Source organism: Aplidium turbinatum, chromosome 6, assembly GCF_918807975.1.
Source record: "Aplidium turbinatum chromosome 6, kaAplTurb1.1, whole genome shotgun sequence".
NCBI classification, from domain to species: Eukaryota; Metazoa; Chordata; class Ascidiacea; order Aplousobranchia; family Polyclinidae; genus Aplidium; species Aplidium turbinatum.
The window spans coordinates 10,043,041-10,057,239 of NC_137477.1; the positions used below are offsets into that span (position 1 = coordinate 10,043,041).

General features: G+C 41.3%; 2 non-coding genes across 2 annotated transcripts; one reads left to right on the forward strand and one right to left on the reverse strand.

Annotated features, from left to right (window-relative positions):
* Positions 1–8,946: 8,946 nt before the first annotated feature.
* LOC145773046 (U6 spliceosomal RNA) lies at positions 8,947–9,053 on the reverse strand. The gene has a single exon (XR_014289465.1). It is a non-coding gene; the product is annotated as a U6 spliceosomal RNA (small nuclear RNA).
* A 4,071-nt stretch (positions 9,054–13,124) lies between these two features.
* LOC145773055 (U6 spliceosomal RNA) lies at positions 13,125–13,227 on the forward strand. The gene has a single exon (XR_014289473.1). It is a non-coding gene; the product is annotated as a U6 spliceosomal RNA (small nuclear RNA).
* The last annotated feature ends 972 nt before the right edge of the window (positions 13,228–14,199 follow it).

The window sequence follows — 14,199 nt, forward strand, 5'->3', positions numbered from 1 at the left end:
TGACAAATTGAACCGATAATCCCTTCTTAATTGGTCACGATCATGTGGTTGCCCAACAGCACAGTATGGGTCTAAGTATGGGGTCAAAAGTGAGGCAGGGGTGATGACAGTAAAATCCCTAGGGTCGTCACTCAAAGGTACCAAAGGGCGTTCGTTCACGATCCGAACGGCACTACTGGTGTACGTAAGCAGTTCAATAAAACTGGGCTTACGTATTGAAGAGTCCAAAATGTGAAAAAATGCAATTTTAAATTGTTTTACCATTGCTTCCCAGGCGCCACCTTGCGCCGGAGCATATGGAGGTATAAATACCCAGTTTATCTCTCTCTGTCTCAGGGCGTTGTGAAATTCAGCTGATTCTATCAACTCGGGTAACTTCTTAGATGCTGCCTGAAAGGTACTTCCATTATCGGAATAGATAGCATTAACCTGCCCACGTAAATCTGTAAACCTTGTAAAGGCAAGTAAAAATTCACTCAGCGACAATGACGTAACCAGCTCAACATGAATAGCGCGAGATGCCATACATGTGAATAAGAGTCCCCAAGCTTTTTTGTGACTCCTACCTTCAACAAAGGTCAGTGGTCCAAGATAGTCCAAGCCGCAATCAAAAAAGGGTTTCCTATGGGCAGTTGTGCGAGACAAAGGTAAATCAGACATGAGCTGCCTTATAGGCCGTGCTTTCTCAATCGCACATACACCACAATCATTAAGATACCTCTTCACGGAAGCATTACCATTAGCGATCCAAAACTTCTGTCGCGTAGACAACAAAGTGTGCTGTACTCCACAGTGCGCATTTCGATTATGATGCGACAGTACAACAAGCCTAGTGAAGGGGTGTTTCGAAGGCAAAACAATCGGATGCTTTGCTTCTAGAGAAATCTCGGGAGAATTACTTAAGCGCCCTTCAATGCGGATTACACCAGCATCATCTACACAAGGTCTGTACTTTTTAAGTGAACGCAATCCTTTCAAGCGTTCCTTCTCACGTTGCGAAGCGCCAACACTACCCCGCTTTATCACTTCCTCAAGTGCATCCGGCGATCGTTTGGTCATTAAATGTAACACATCGCCATACACGCTTTTCTGAACAAACTTCACAGTTAAGTCTAAGGCTTTATTAAGATAAGAGGCGTCCAGTTTTGGCTTCATAAAGCTACGATTTCTCGTGTTACAGCACAAAAATTCAACAAAAGCAACCAAATAAGCAATTCTCTTTTTCATAACATACAAAGAAGGTGCGGCCTCGATCAATCTGTGAAGGCCACCCTGTCCAACGTCAAGCGACCTCTCTTCGTCACGAAGATATAGGCTATGGACAGGTACTGGAGTGGGGTTTTCTACAGATGGAATTACTTCACACTGATAGAGAAGACTAGAACCATTTAACCACAACTCTCGAAACTCTTTCTTTGTAATAAGATTTGGCCTTGTGCCAACATCAGCTGGGTTCATATCGGTAGGGCAAAAACGCCAATCCTGGGCTCCAGACAACAATAAAATATGCTCAACTCGACGCGTAATAAACTTATTCAAACGTAAATCAGGGTTCTTAACCCACTGCAACACAGTCCGAGAATCACACCAAAAATACTTACTGCAGTCGGGCATCTTCAATGCCTCGTAGGCCTGCTTCACGAGTCTTGCTGTATTTAAAGCGGCAACAAGCTCTTTCCTAGCTATCGGCCAAGAAAACTGATTTTTTACAACAATGGTAGATTTACCCAGAACGAAAGACACACTCGGAACTCCGTTAACCAGTCTACGTAAGTAAACAACAGAAGAGAAAGCTTGATTCGAAGCATCACTAAACCCATGCAATTGATATGAAACAATATCATCCGGACTGCACACACCAGAGTTTGCAAAATATCATCTCGGTAACGAAAAATCCTTAAGCAGGTCCAAAGAGCGAAGCCACGACTCCCACTCTTTAACAAAGCTATCAGGGACCTCGGTGTCCCAATCAAACTTGTCTATCGCCAATTGCTGAAGTATAAGGCGTGCTTTTAGAAAAAATGGCGCTCCAAAGCCTAGTGGATCAAAATTTTGTCCAAGCTGACTGAGCATACTTCTGCGCGTGTGTTTAGCTAAGGGCTTTAAGGAACATGCGATACGCATCTCGTCAGACTCGGTTTGCCACACACAGCCCAATGTCTTCGCTGATGGCAAAGTCATATTTTCAGTCTGAAAGTCAATGTCACGAATCAAAGGTGAAAGCATCTCATTATCCAAATTTGACAAGACAATCATAGCCTCCTTGTTAGCACTCCACTTAACAAGTTTAAACCCACGACTATCAAACAAAGCAATTGATTCATGAGTGATTTGCTGAGCTTCCTCTAAGCTATCAGCCGAAAATATAAAATCATCCATGTACATATTCTTTGCAATATTGCAGAGAGTCAATTCACCAGCACTGCTGGAATTCTGCTCGATCATTTTCTTTATAGCCAAGCAAGCGATATACGGGCTACTCTTTATTCCCCAAGGGTGTACACAAAAACGAAATGGTACCATCCTACCATTTTCAAGGTCATCATCTTCAAACCACAATATACGAAACAAATCCCTTTGCGACTCAGGTAACATTATTTGAAAGAAGCATTTAGTCACATCAGCCATGAGACCAAATCTACCAAGCCGAAATCTAGCCAAGACATCTACCAGAGGGTTTAACAAGTCAGGACCAGAAAACATTACATCATTAACACAAGTTCCTCGAAATTCAGATTTTCCATCGTAAACAATGCGCTTTTTTAATTGTGACGTCACAAAGTATGGTAAATACCATTCAAATCCCTTGACATTTCCTGCTTCACCAGCACGCTCAATATAGCCATTAGATTTAAGATCTTTCATGGTGTCAGTAAGGAAATCACAAAGTTCAGGTTGTTTTAAAGCTTTCTTTCTTAAAGCAGCAGCTCTATCTAACGCCAACACAAAATTGTTAGGTAGATCAATATCTTCCTTCAACGGAACAGGTATCTCAAATCGACCATCTTTCAACTCAATATTCGGTTCGACACGTTCTCTAGCCAAAATATCATTGCGAGACAAATCACATTTTTCATTTTGCAAAGTCAAATCCTGAATGACTTTATTCAGGTCTGCTATTTCCATATCACGAGACTCAATTTTACGCTGAAAGCTAGAGATGACATCCGACTCTGAAGACGTCTGCACTCTGCACACTTTAGCAACGCTTTCAACTAAGGGTGACTTACCACCACAAGCCAACCAACCGAGAGGAGTGAGTAAAGCATGCGGTTCACTACGATTTTCACCAACACGTTCTTCTTTTGTCCACATCAAATAAGCGTTGTCATTGCCAATCAGTACATCTACAGTACTACAATCATTCAAATGAAACATATTCACGTCATGAAAATGACGGAAACCACTTAAATCCTGTTTATGCGGTAAAGTTTTAACATCGTCAGCCCAAGCTGGGTTAACCACCGAAGTTATATCACAAATCAGTTCATCTGTCTCTAACGACTGGATGTTGAGTTTGACAAGGTCAGCACAAGTAGCTTTCTGACCAGCCAGGGTATCCATTTTAAACGACGCTTTATCGTACGGTTTAAGATCAAGTTCACACACCAAATCACTCGAAACAAACGTCAACTGCGAACCAGGATCATGCTGACAATACACCAACTTCGATTTGCCAGTGATTGGATTCAAAACACGAGCAGCAGTAACGCGGTTAAAGGCTGCTTTAACATTTCCAATCTTAACATTACGCACAGGAACTCTGGCACGAGCATCATCTTTCCCAACCGAATCCAGAGAATCACGTGACGTCACATAAAAATCATGCAGAAGAAAATAGTGTTTCCTATCGTTGTTAGGCCCACACTTACGACAGTTATTTGCATGAACGCAATCCCTAACCATATGCTGGCGCAAACAATTCAAGCATTTGCCAGCTTTCACAATGACATCTCTCCGATCTTTAGGTGTCAAGCGCAAAAATTCTTTACAATTAGACAAAAAATGATATTCAACTTGACCACGTGACGAACAACAAATGCATGCCGGTAGGTTTTTACGTCTGGCTTCACCACCGCGCGGTGCGCCAACAACAGTCGAGTACTGCGAACTCCCTGACATCACATCATCATGGGGTTTTACGGACGTCTGCCTAACCGGACATGAAGGCAATTTTCCTTTGCCAAACTTTTTAAAATGCTGCGACTCACCAGAATCGCCCATTAGCGTAATGCTAAAATCAGTCGACTTACGCGTTTCCTCCCGTACTACAAATTCAAACAAACTCTGAAAAGTAGGCTCATCAGTGCCACCATACTGATCACCTAAAAAGTCAAGATAACGCTGCTTAGCGTCAAACGGGAGTCGCTTAGCCAAATCCAAAACAAAACGTCCTTCCAATTTGTCACGCTGACCATAAGCTTGCGCGTAAAGCAAACACTGCGATAATTCATCTTTAAACTCTTTCAGATCACTGGAAGAGGTCGAAGTCAATTTGCTACCATAGCGATACTTTCTAATTTCCGGTTCTGCGAAAAGACCTCCACGAACTCCAAAACGTTGGGACAAGCGAGCTAACGACATTTCTATCCTGTCTTCCTCTGACAAGCCAGGAGTGTCAGAAACCAAATTAGCAATCGTTTGTGCAGCTGTTCTAACACAAGCTGCTTGCAACAAAGTCAAACGAGTTCCCTTAAAGGGCGAAGCTGCCATCAAGGCCATAACACGATTTTTAAAGAAGACAAATGGCATATTATTACCATCGTAACCAATCAAGGCCGCCTTATCGAAGAACGTCCTACTATTTTGGTATTCAAAAAAGCAATCCTGTTGTTGAGAACTCGATTTAGCGGGAGAAGACAAGCTATATCCCTTAAGGGGCTGAGTGGGCTCAGTCACATGCACAGCCCGATCACGATCCTCAAACACGTTAAAATCAGGAGACACGATACGCCTCTCACAACCACCCAAATTACGTGTAGCTGGGCGATCAGCAACTAGCGGCGCAGAAAACTTTGAAGGGGGCCAAGCATTACTGCTAATGGCGGCCCCGTGACCTGTACGCTCTGGGGGAGGAGATCGGTTATAATTCACAGACCTTGGCTCTACAGCCTTCGGAAGACCCTTAGCCGCGGCCCCGAGACCTCCTGAAACATCTTGAAAAGATGTGGATTGTACTGGTCCACTTACAGATTGAACAGGCGTCTGGAAAAGGTTAGGTAAATTAAACTGCGATTGATGTTCACTTCTGGAATGCCTAGAAGAGCCCTTCCTAGAGCTACGCCGGGAGCCCAACTCAGAACGATATTCAGCTAAAACTACCTCTTTACGTTGTTCAGCCCTCAACTGAGCGTCTTTGAGTGCGAACTCAGCAGCTCTGGCTTCGGCCTGAGCTCTCGCGGCAGCCTCAGCTCGTACGGCCTCAGCTCTCGCAGCGGCCTCAACATGTATGGCTTCAGTTCTCGCGGCGGCCTCAGCAGCTCTCGCTTCGGCCTCAGCAGCTCTCGCTTCGGCCTCAGCTCTCACGGCGGCCTCAGCAGCTCTTGCTTCGGCCTCGGCTTGTATCTGGAGCTCCTCTCGTCTTAGCTGTAGGTTAATTTGTGCAACTATCCGTGACGAGCTCTCAGACATCCTAGTGCTTACATTTGAGGCGCTATCCTCAGGATGTATGTCAGCATCCAACCTATCTGAGAACTCACTTTCTTTTTGTTCGAAGTTATTTTTTAACGAGTTAAATTCGGGATCTACCCTATCATGAAGTTCTGCTAAGATTGCAGAGTTAAAAATTTTACTCAAGAGAGCATGGAAATGCCGTAATTCCTCTTCTAAAGTAGATAACTTAGATCTAAAAATTAACAGTTCCTGCTTATCACTCAAAGAACCTAGGGCTACAGAAAGTTTCCCAATTTGAGTCAAAATATCCCGTCTAAGATGCCGGGCCTCTCGAACTGACTTAGCCTCATCGTTAATGGGTCCCTCCCCAGAATGGCCTGCCCGACCGCAAAGAACATCATCAGGCTTAAACTCAGTTGAGTCGACGGCAGTCGAGTCCCTGTCACCACCGAGTGTAGACATATTAAATGTTAGGGCTAAATTTAACAATTAAAAAATTAAGTTACACAAACAGACAAATTACAGTAGTTATAAAAAACTTAACTGCAAAGACCGTAAAAATACAAAAAGAATTTAAATGCACGATACCGTAGCTGTACGAGTATGTGAAGTCCAAACGTCCACAAAACTTGCTTGGATTCTTCCACTTGAATCTTCAAGCACAGATGGATTGCCTTTAATCTTCTTTCTTGCCAATAAATGTCAAAGTTATTTTTCTTCTGTACCAAACTGAGAAGAAATGTCTTTACTTTTTAGCTTAAAGTTCTTCAGTTGCCTACCGAGAAGAAATGTTTTTAATTTTCTTTGCTTCTTTAGACTACCAACCAATAAGATCTTCTTTTATTATTTCTTTGCTTCTAAGTGCTTCTTAGCCTACCAACTACAAACTTCGTCTTTTATTTTTTATGGTCACAGCGGTAAACCATAATTTCTTCGTGGGAAAATTGTAACTTAAAGTTCCCGGATCCTTTCGTCTGCATATAATGACCGAAGAAACACACACTTGAACTTCTTTTCAAAAAGTGTATTTCTGTAAAAATTAGCCCACGGCTACCGAAAACGAGGGGGTGCAACGCGTACACCACTGAAAACTGTCACTACAGAACAGATTACTTGGATAAAAGACGGAACTTTTGTCCAGCTAGCAAGCACTAAGCCAACAGTTAAATGAGCGGCCAACTTTCAAGCAATCATTTTACGAATGACCAGAATAGATAGCAATATCTCAAATTCACGTATGCAGTACTGTGACGCAATAATGAAAGACAATTATGAAGTCATTCCAACAGGTGTTTAAAGCTGATGTAATATTTTCTGTTTAAACAGGCCCAAACAGGCCCAAACAGGTTTGACTTAATTCTTATGAACGCTGGTGCAATTTTGGCACATGCTTTAGGAATTTCCATGACGTAATATTCAGTAGACTTGAACGGTTTTTATATGACGTTTGATTTGGTGAAAATTGTCTGGAACAACAAGTGATTAAATCAAAACCTATTGGTGTTAAAAACTGAGTCATTTGTGGAAAATCAGGCCGTGTTCTTGATTTTGAACTGTAACCTACCAGGGAGCTGGAACTGGCATTTCTCCAGAGTACAAAAGTATGGGCTTGGGTGCTGCAGTCGTTTTAAGGCTAGCAGACTCTATACCAAGAAACAAAAACTACAAACTAATCTTTGACAATTATTTCACCGGTATTCCTCTGCTTAGAGAATTGAAGAATAAAAGTATATTCTCTCTTGGCACAATGAGAAACAATCGCATGTAGCCTACAACTGCCCACTACTCTCTGAAAAGCAAATGAAGGCTCGTTCCCGTGGTGAAATTGACTCCAAAATTTCTGCTGAAGGGGACACTTGTGTCAGTCGTTGGCTTGACAATGGGATTGTTACACTTGCCTCAACTTATGCCGGCGTTGAGCCCATTGATCAAGTACAACGTTGGAGTGAGTCTAACATAGAGCACATCATGGTCGACCGCTCCCATTCTATTGCTGTCTACAATACATTCATGGGTGGAGTAGACAAAATTGACTTTCTGATATCTCTGTACAGAATTAGTGCGAAGACCAAAAAATGGCCTGTTCGCTTTTTCTTTCATTTTCTTGATCTGGTACTTGCCAATTCATGGCTGGAGTATCACGATTGCGAGCGGGAACATGGCACTCCCAAATCAAATATTCTTGATTTTCACGATGAAGTCGATCGAGCTTTGACAACCGCGACGGTGCAAACAAGGCCTGTGGGTAGGCCTAGATCCCTGACCGGCAATGACGGAACCCTTGCATCCCTGCCTAAAAGAGCTAAAATAACAGCCATGCCAGTGCAAGATGTGAGGTACGATTGTTTTGACCATTGGGCTGAGTTTATTGATGGACTTGGACAGACCTGCAGACTGGAATCTTGCGGTAGTCGAAGCAGAGTCCGATGTATCAAGTGCAAAGTTCATCTATGCTTGTTCCCGACAATGGTTCACCAAATCAAACGTCATATAAAAACCGTTATGGTCTATTTAACCTAGCTGGCATCTTACGTCATGGAAATTGCTAGAAAATGTCCAAATATTGCACCATCGTTCGTAAGACCTGATGAAACATTGCATCATCACTTTTGAACACCTGTTTGAATTGCTTGACAATGTTTCATTATTACGTCACAGTAACCGTTTACGTGAGTTTGAAATATTGAAATTTATTTTCTCATTCTTAAAATTGTTAATTGGAAGTTGGTCGCATATTTAACTGTTTTGCTTATTGCTTGAATAAGCTGGACAAAATTTCCGTCTTTTATCTAAGTCAGGGGTCACCAACTGGCGGCCCGCGGGCCGCATGCGGCCCTCCACGCTGCATCGATGCGGCCCGCGGAAGGTATCAGCGTAAAAGTATAACCAAAAATACTTTTCTTGAGGAGTTAAAAAGCATGGAGGCAAAAAAGACTTTCCGGGAAGCACATTTTCGCTTTGCATACGAGTCCACCGACCGACCAATCAAATTGTAGTTCTAGGTGGGGGTTGCTTAAAGTTATTCCAATGCGATGTCCAACCACACTGTCCCAGTGGTTGATTGAAACGTCTGTTATCGAATTTCGAAATTGTCTGTGAGCATAGGGTTGCTTACTTTAAGTTTGCAAATGCCATGTAAACACTAGTGTGCGTTTCACCGTTATTGTGTTTCACGAGCAGTGTTCTCAAATGCAAGTTTTTGTTTGCAAAATAGGTCGGTGTGCCAACTCAATTTATAATAAATTGGCAAAATATTATATATAAATTTAAAGACATTTTCTGATTGTATTATGAAAACATTTAGCTTAGTACTGCAAAATGTGTTTTTTTTTAAGATATATGGAACGCTTCACGATTTTGCATGTCATCCTTACGCAGGGACCATGCTAATTTTCTCTGTATCGTTCCAATTTTAGTATATGTACTGCCGAAGCAAGTACTGCAAAATGTTGTTAATCAACAAATTCTTGCCACGCTGATAAGCATCGCAAGTGACAGTTGTCTACAATAAAAGAAAGATGGTTTTATAGACTCTCACAAATAGGATGAAAAACCAACTCATTACTTTTTTAGAAGGAAGACTGTTCATGAATTACGATAGAATTACGATTTTTGGGTGATTTCCACAAGCGTTTGTTTCATGGTGCCTGGTTTCTTTTCCCCTGATGTTGGAGCCTATTTTTTGCTGATATGTTTGCAGGTCACTATTGTTGCCTGTATTGCGATGTGTCAAACATTTCCTTGTTTACTGAAATTGTTAATTGCAAGATATCATTTGTGAAGCGAAGTGACAACACCATTCTTGCTTGGCGATGAATATTGTAATAAAACCGATCGCCTCGCTATAGGCTAAGTGCGCAAAACAAGTGGCCTCGTTTATTAGGCATTGTTAAAAAAGTCAAAAGTGTTGTAAAAGGAGCTTGGCCTGGCAGTAGCGTTGTTCGATTAATTTTGTTGCTGCGGTATTCTAACATAAATATGAACAACATGTAACACTGGATACTGGGTACGAAATGCGTTCTTTTCTAGCATAAGAGTCAACCTACCTAAAATTTTATTAGTGCGGCCCGCTACAGCTCTCCTTGGTGCCAAAGTGGCCCGCATGCAAAAAAGGTTGGTGACCCCTGATCTAAGTAGTCTGTTGTAGTGACAAGTTTTAGTGGTGTACGGTGTTGCATCCCAATTTCGACAGCCAGGTGGCTAATTTTACAGAAATACAATTTTGAATAGACGGTTTCGGAAGAGTGTTTCTTTTCGGTCATTGCATACAGACGAACGGATCCAAGAATCTTATGTTACAATTTTCCCACGAAGAGATTATGGTTTACCGCTGTGACCATAAATAATAAAAGACGTTACTCTGTCTAGTGTTTGGTACTGAAGCAAAATAATAAAAGACGAAGTTGTTGGTTGGTAGGCTACAGAAGCAAAGAAATAATAAAAGCAGATCTTGTTGGTTGGTAGTCTACAGAAGCAAAAGAAAATTAAAGACTTTTCTTCTCAGTTGGTACTAAAGAACTTCAAGCTAAAAATTAAAGGCGTTTCTTTGTTGGTTCTGAAGAAAAAACAACATTGACATTCATTGGCAAGAAAAAAGAAAATTAAAGACAATCGATCTGTGCTTGAAGATTCAAGTGAACGAATCCAAGCAAGTTTTGTGGAACTTTTGGACTTCATTCATATACCCTTACATCTACGGTATTTATTATTATTATTTATTATTTATTATTTATTTGCAATCAGACTCAAAGTCCATAGAATTCAAATTTTTAACAGTCATCACACAAAATATCAGACTAACACAACATCAAGCAGGCTACATCAAACAACGTACAAAATACTGTTGTAGTGAATATAAAATGTAGAATTAAAGTAGCAATCAGAAGACATAACATTGCGCAAAAGTGGATTAATTGATCTTTTGCAACGTTCTACAAATGCATAGCAATTTTTTCTTAATAGAGCATCAAATGTTAACACGTCGTTCTGTACCTGATACACTCTAGCACTGTCGCATCTTGACAAATTGTGGATAATTCTGTACGAGTCGTTGTAAGCAACTCCATTTAAATGCATTTAAATTCTTTTTGTATTTTTACGGTCTTTGCAGTTAAGTTTTTTATAACTACTGTAATAATTTTGTGTGTTTGTGTAACTTAATTTTTTAATTGGTGAATTTAGCCCCAACATTTAATATGTCTACACTCGGTGGCGACAGGGACTCGATCGCCGTCGACTCGACTGAGTTTAAGCCTGATGATGTTCTTTGCGGTCGGGCAGGCCATTCTGGGGAGGGACCCAGTAACAATGAGGCTAAGTCAGTTCGAGAGGCCCGGCATCTTAGAAGGGATATTTTGACTCAAATTGGGGAACTTTCTGTAGCCCTAGGTTCTTTGAGTGATAAGCAAGAATTGTTAATTTTTAGATCTAAGTTATCTACTTTAGAAGAAAAATTACGGCATTTCCATGTTCTTTTGAGTAAAATTTTCAACTCTGCAATTTTGGCAGAACTTCGTGATAGGGCAGATCCTGAATTTAACTTGTTAAAAAATAACTTCGAACAAAAAGTAAGTGAGTTCTCAGATATGTTGGATGCTGACATACATCCTGAGGATAGCGCCTCAAATGTAAGCACTAGGATGTTTAGGACTTCGTCACGGATAGTTGCACAAATTAACCTACAGTTAAGACAAGAGGAGCTCCAGATCAAATCCGAGGCCGAAGCGAGAGCTGCTGAGGCCCCCGCGAGAGCTGAGGCCTTACGAGCTGAGGCAAAAGCTGCTGAGGCTGCTGCGAAAGCCGAAGCGAGAGCTGCTGAGTTCGCACTCAAAGACGCACAGTTGAGGGCTGAACAACGTAAGGAGGTAGCTTTAGCTGAATATCGATCAGAGGTGGGATCCCGGCGTAGCTCTAAGAAGGGATCTTCTAGGCATTCCAGAAGTTAAGATGATAAAACGTCGTTTAAAATGGATACCCTGGCTGGTCAGAAACCTACTTGTGCTAACCTTGTTAAACTCAACATCCAGTCGTTAGAGACGAATGAACTGTTTTGTGATATAACTTCGGTGGTTAACCCAGCTTGGGCTGACGATGTTAAAACTTTACCGCATAAACAAGATTTAAGTGGTTTCTGTCATTTTCATGACGTGAATATGTTTCATTTGAATGATTGTAGTACTGTAGATGTACTGATTGGCAACGACAACGCTTATTTGATGTGGGCCAAAGAAGAGCGTGTTGGTGAAAATCGTAGTGAACCGCATGCTTTATTCACTCCTCTCGGTTGGTTGGCTTGTGGTGGTAAGTCACCCTTAGATGAAAGCGTTGCTAACGTGTGCAGAGTGCAGACGTCTTCAGAGTCGGATGTCATCTCTGGCTTTCAGCGTAAAATTGAGTCTCCTGATATGGAAATAGCAGACCTGAATAAAGTCATTCAGGATTTGACTTTGCAAAATGAAACCTGTGAATTGTCTCGCAATGACATTTTGGCTAGAGAACTTGTTGAACCGAATATTGAGTTGAAAGATGGTCGATTTGAGATACCTGTACCGTTGAAGGAAGATATTGATTTACCTAACAATTTTGTGTTGGTGTCAAATAAAGCTGCTGCTTTAAGAAAGAAGGCTTTAAAACAACCTGAACTTCGTGATTTTCTTACTGACACCATGAAAGATCTTAAATCTAATGGCTATATTGAGCGTGCTGGTGAAGCAGGAAATGTAAAGGGATTTGAATGGTATTTACAATATTTTGTGACGTCACAATTAAAAAAGCGTATTGTTTACGATGGCAAGTCTGAATTTCGAGGAACTTGTGTTAAATCAGGGGTCACCAACCTTTTTTGCATGCGGGCCACTTTGGCACCAAGGAGAGCTGTAGCGGGCCGCACTAATAAAATTTTAGGTAGGTTGACTCTTATGCTAGAAAAGAACGCATTTCGTACCCAGTATCCAGTGTTACATGTTGTTCATATTTATGTTAGAATACCGCAGCAACAAAATTAATCGAACAACGCTACTGCCAGGCCAAGCTCCTTTTACAACACTTTTGACTTTTTTAACAATGCCTAATAAACGAGGCCACTTGTTTTGCGCACTTAGCCTATAGCGAGGCGATCGGTTTTATTACAATATTCATCGCCAAGCAAGAATGGTGTTGTCACTTCGCTTCACAAATGATATCTTGCAATTAACAATTTCAGTAAACAAGGAAATGTTTGACACATCGCAATACAGGCAACAATAGTGACCTGCAAACATATCAGCAAAAAATAGGCTCCAACATCAGGGGAAAAGAAACCAGGCACCATGAAACAAACGCTTGTGGAAATCACCCAAAAATCGTAATTCTATCGTAATTCATGAACAGTCTTCCTTCTAAAAAAGTAATGAGTTGGTTTTTCATCCTATTTGTGAGAGTCTATAAAACCATCTTTCTTTTATTGTAGACAACTGTCACTTGCGATGCTTATCAGCGTGGCAAGAATTTGTTGATTAACAACATTTTGCAGTACTTGCTTCGGCAGTATATACTAAAATTGGAACGATACAGAGAAAATTAGCATGGTCCCTGCGTAAGGATGACATGCAAAATCGTGAAGCGTTCCATATATCTTAAAAAAAAACACATTTTGCAGTACTAAGCTAAATGTTTTCATAATACAATCAGAAAATGTCTTTAAATTTATATATAATATTTTGCCAATTTATTATAAATTGAGTTGGCACACCGACCTATTTTGCAAACAAAAACTTGCATTTGAGAACACTGCTCGTGAAACACAATAACGGTGAAACGCACACTAGTGTTTACATGGCATTTGCAAACTTAAAGTAAGCAACCCTATGCTCACAGACAATTTCGAAATTCGATAACAGACGTTTCAATCAACCACTGGGACAGTGTGGTTGGACATCGCATTGGAATAACTTTAAGCAACCCCCACCTAGAACTACAATTTGATTGGTCGGTCGGTGGACTCGTATGCAAAGCGAAAATGTGCTTCCCGGAAAGTCTTTTTTGCCTCCATGCTTTTTAACTCCTCAAGAAAAGTATTTTTGGTTATACTTTTACGCTGATACCTTCCGCGGGCCGCATCGATGCAGCGTGGAGGGCCGCATGCGGCCCGCGGGCCGCCAGTTGGTGACCCCTGTGTTAAATGATGTAATGTTTTCGTGTCCTGATTTGTTAAACCCTCTGGCAAATCTCTTGGCTAGATTTCGGCTGAGTAGATTTGGTTTCGTGGCCGATATGACCAAGTATTTTTTTCACATTTTGGACTCTTCAATACGTAAGCCCAATTTTATTGAACTGCTTACGTACACAGGCAGTACCGTTCGGATCGTGAACGAACGCCCTTTGGTACCTTTAAGTGACGACCCTAGGGATTTTACTGTCATCACCCCTGCCTCACTTTTGACCCCATACTTAGACCCATACTGTGCTGTTGGGAAACCACATGATCGTGACCAACTAAGAAGGGATTATCGGTTCAATTTGTCGCTTTCTTAGCAGTTTTGGAGCAAATGGATCGATTTTTATTTGCCAGGGCTTCAGGGCCGGAAAAAAAATGGTTAAAAATGGCCG